Below are 4,774 nucleotides of genomic sequence, written 5' to 3' on the forward strand. Positions count from 1 at the left end.
CGCCGCGCCCTCCCCGGCTTCCGGGAGCCGGCGCGCGGCCACCCGAGGCTCGCAGCCGCAAGGGCGCAGCGGGCCCGGGCCGCGAGCGAGCCGCTCCGGAGCCTGAGGGAAAAGGCGGGTCTCCGGCTTGTTTTGATTCAGCTGCGCTGACACGCTCGGGGCCCGCCCCCGCCCGTGACGACACTGGGGCTTCGGCCTGGCCGCGCCCACCAGGTGACCTCACGGCGGGCCGCCCCACCCGCATGACGTCACGGCCCCGCACCCCGCCGCCCTCGGGTGACGTCATCTCGGGGCCTCCTGGACTGTGGGTTTGCGGACCGCAATTTCTGAGACGCCCCAGCGACCGTAGGGTGTTTCTGAAGTGGTTAGGGGCCTCCTGACCGACCTTTGCGGAGCTGGGCCTGGAGCCTGTTCTGGAAAAGTAAGCTACTAGCTAGAACAGGACAGGAAAACAAAGGCTTTCTTTCCCTAATATAATCCGTTCAGCGACTGCCGTTCAGGAACCATAAGGAAATGGTACCGAGTCCCTGAAACATGCTAATGAGCAGTAGAGTTCCGGAATAAAGACTTCACTTAAACACGACCTTCCATCCAGAGAGCTCACTAAATAAATGTCCATCAGAAGCAGGCCCATGAAGACTAGGATGCGCGGGTGACACCTGTGAAGATGTGAGGACAGGGGACCCCAGGAAGAGTTTCATCTATTCTCTGCGCCAGCTCCTTCACTTCCTTTCCTCTCGGCTCAGAAATCTCACTTCACAGTCACCCACAGTCACAGTCATCCCACTTCACAGTCATCCCACAGTCACCTTCCCAGAAAAGCTGTCAGAGCACTGCCGTTTCTTTGTCTTGTCTACCTCTGATTATGTTAGTAATATGTATGTTTAAGTGTTTCTAGTCTGTCTCCCTCAAAACCTTCCTAGATAAGAGATTTTTGTCTTGGGCACTTCAGGGACCAACTAGCATAAACTTGTTAAACGAGTGAATTGGGTTCCTAATCCATGAACTACAGAGGAAAGACTACTTCAGCCCACATTTTTAGTGTCCTCTTCCTATAGTGTAATCTTGAATTAATTCAGTCAAGGCCCTGTGGCTGTGTTGTGAAGCCTAGCAAGATAGCCAGAGAAGTGCTGGAAAGGTCTGCACGTTTTCCCAGACAGGGTTCCAGAGAGCAGAGCCTGGAGCAACAGTGTTAGCACTGCAGACTTCCCAGTAATTGCTAGTTGAACTTTTTTAGTAGGATACTTGTGAACCTTTTAACTCCGCAATACAGATTGTTTGAGGATAGTAACTTTTTAGAAGACCCAATTGATAGTTGCCATAGATCAGAGATAACGTGTGTGTCTGTGTGTAGGTGTGTCTGTGTGTGTGTGTGTGTGTGTGTGTGTGTTCCCGGGCTCATGTGGGGCCAGAAGTTGACGGTCAGGTGTCTTCCTCCATTGCCTTCCACCTTATTTTTTGAGAAAGGATCTCTTCCTGAACCTGGAGCTCCCTAACTAGGGCTGACTGGCGGGCAAGGTCCAAGTATCTATCTGCCTGTCTCTGCCTTCCCAGTTCTAGGATTGCAGATGTGTATCTCTGTGCCCAGCTTTTTACATGGGAGGGGAGATTGAATTCCGGTCATCATGCTGGTGTAGCAAGCACTTCACCAATTTAATCATCTCCCCAGTTAGACAATAGATATTTTGTGCTTATATTTTCATGTCACACACGTGCACACATACCCACAATCCTGTAAGTACCAGTAGAGCAGGGACAGCATGTGTCTTTCTCACTGCACAGTCTAACATTAAAACCCTGCCCACAGCCACATTCAATAAAAACTGAACGGAATATGCCTAAAGGACTCTTCTGTATACATTTTTTTTTCTGAATCTTAATGTGTTAGCCAAACCATTAATACCCTAGTAAATCTTATCTGAAACCCAAAGACTTGTCTCCATGGATTCTCTATACCTTTCTCACCACAACAGCTTATATACACAGTATCAAATTTTTTATTCACTGTCTCGTCTGGGCCCTACTATGATGGCAGAAACCATGTCTTATTCATTATGTACACTGCTTACCACAGTGCATTATACATGGTAGGGTATTAAGTATGTGACAAAGGGACTGGTGGACTTGGAGGTAAATGCAGTAGGGTTTGGCGGAGATTAAGGAGTACAGTCAGATTCTGAAAACCGAAGGAAATTGTAACAGTAATTAATAAAGTAGAGATGTCAGTGGGAAGGCAGTGTAGCTGTGGATGCAGATAATAAGTAAATGTGGTGCATTTAGACTTAATTTCATTACTATTATGCCTCACTAGAGGTGGTGAAGAGATCTCAAAATACTTCCTTTTTGTTTTTCTTTTTAAATTGGTAAAGATGAGATTTTAGGCTAGAGTACAAGACAATCGAGATAATTATTTTCTTGAATAAGCACACTGCTGTCGTGCCATATTGATCCGAGTTAGCATGCACATACCCTGCAGACAGCATTCACACCAGCTGCCTCCCACCTCTACATAAGTGAGACTTAAAAATTGGACACTTTCCCACAAAAATATCATACTTGGCTCCAAACACGCAGACATCCAGCCAGTTGCAGTTCCGGTTAATTGTGTGAACCACCCTCTCTTCATTCAAGCTGCAACAGAAGGAAAAGGAGGAAGGAGAAGCTGGGCCATTTCTTCCATGCTCAACCTTGATAATCTAATTTTAGTCTTAGTCAAATTTGACACAGAGGCTGTAGTTACGGTTTTATTGCTACAAGGACAATACTCTAGAATCAAGATGCTAGAAACAAAGTTTAGGTGAAGCTAAAGGACCCATTTCCCACATTCCATACTCTGTGAAATTTCAAAAATCCTGACAAAATCCTGACATCCCTTTTCTTTACCTTTTTCCCATCATGTCTGGTAGGGGCCAAGGAGGGGCACTAAAGAGAACAAGAGATAGTAGACAGAAAGATAAATCCCTCCCTTAGATACTTCTGAAAGGAAATTTTTTTGAGGGGTCTTTTTGAGACAGGGTCTCCCTGTAGCCCCAGCTGTCCTGGAACTCACTATGTAGACCAGGCTGGCCTCGAACTCCCAAAGATCCACCTGCTTCTACCTCCCAAGTGCTAGGATTAAAGGCATGTGCCACCTTGCCCGGCTAAAAATTTTTTTAAAAAGCACCTGAACTCTGAGGCAGTGGCTGAGCTCCACACATCTTACCTGCTCCTTAATCCTCAACTTCCCTCATCAATGCATGTGCTCTAAAATGTGCTTCAAAAAATAATTATAGCTCTAATCTAACTTTTTTTCCCTTGATCTTCAAGGGTCCTATCACACAGTTCTCAGCAAGTATTTAAAAACAGCAACAAATCAAGGCCTTCAAAGGCAAACAATTTATGCCTTTGGGGGGGCAGGGAGAAAGGATTGGCAGATCTTCAGGATTGGTTGGAAGAAAGGGTCATTGCTTCCCTATTTTGATTTTGTTGCTTTGATATTTTGCGCTTGTCTTTTGGACTCTTGATGTCAGCCAAGTTTGGGCTAGAGTTATACCATAGAATAGTGTGTTAAGTATACTTATAAACAGAACAAGAAGAAGTTGAGTATCAAAAAAGCCCAATGTGATCCAAAACATTGTATAGGAACTCAGAATTCTAGAGATCACACAGTATGCTAAAGGGTGCTACAGCCTGATCTGCAAAAAGTCATTTCAAAAGAATATTCCTTAAACACTGTGTATTATCTCTGTCTTCTGGGAAAACCCTGTTCTATGCCTGTAGGTGCTCTTTGAGGAATATTGACTATTGTGTTTCTTTTAAAAAATGAATGGACTATTAATTGCAAACACCATATTGACTGTTAAATGACAAAGATCTGTTCTCCCATAAGACTGTTCTGAATTGTCAATAATGATGTTTTTCTCCAATATTTGCTCTCAAAATTTCTTCAGTCTATTAGTTATGATTTTATATTTTTTCATGATTTTATATCAATTCTATTCTCCATGATCCTCAAACTTGCTTTTTTCCTCACTTCTTTTTTTATTTTAAATAATTTATTGAGAATTTCATACAGGCATATAAGCATATAAGATTTTTTGATCAAATCCATGCCCACTTCCTCCTCTCCAACTCCTCCTATATCTCTCCATCACTTTTTTCTGATAACTTCATGTACTCTTTCTTCTTTTTTTTAAAATGGGGCTTTTTGCTACTCTTAACATTCCCCGCCCCAAGAGGTAACCCTAAAATCTTTTAAGGATTAGATAAGAGCTCCCAAACACTTTTGATATTTTTGACTTTGGAACAGAGTATGTTGCTAAGAGGCCCAAGGACATTTTGACTTTTAGCCAGGAAACTGACTTTTCTTTGGGGTCTTTTTACACTAACTGCCTAGCCAATTCCTACCTCCTATTCTTATCACACCATCCTTTGAAGAGGTTACCCAGCTTGCTGATAGGGAATCGGGACGCAAACCGGTCTGGCTTCTTCCATGCTGAACAGGGACACAGGATGAGGCAATTGGGGTACCCCCTCAGTGGATCTATCTGAAAGACTCCCAAATTGCATAACTCTTATCTGTAGGGGGCAAAGAAAGTCCTTGACTGGTGAATAGGAGATGTGAAGGAGAAGTAAAGGCAAGAGTAATTAGCATTACAAGTTCCAGACAAGGAACTAGAAAAAAGTCAGAACAGGGCAACTTTCAAATGTTCATATGAGAATCTATTGGAATTTCTCGAAGCATCCCTCTATTGGGCTCCTCCTCATTTTCCTACTGTCAGCCAAGGCTGGACTC

Source organism: Nannospalax galili, unplaced genomic scaffold (genome assembly GCF_000622305.1).
Source record: "Nannospalax galili isolate Female #2095 unplaced genomic scaffold, S.galili_v1.0 scaffold186, whole genome shotgun sequence".
In the NCBI taxonomy this organism is placed as follows: Eukaryota; Metazoa; Chordata; class Mammalia; order Rodentia; family Spalacidae; genus Nannospalax; species Nannospalax galili.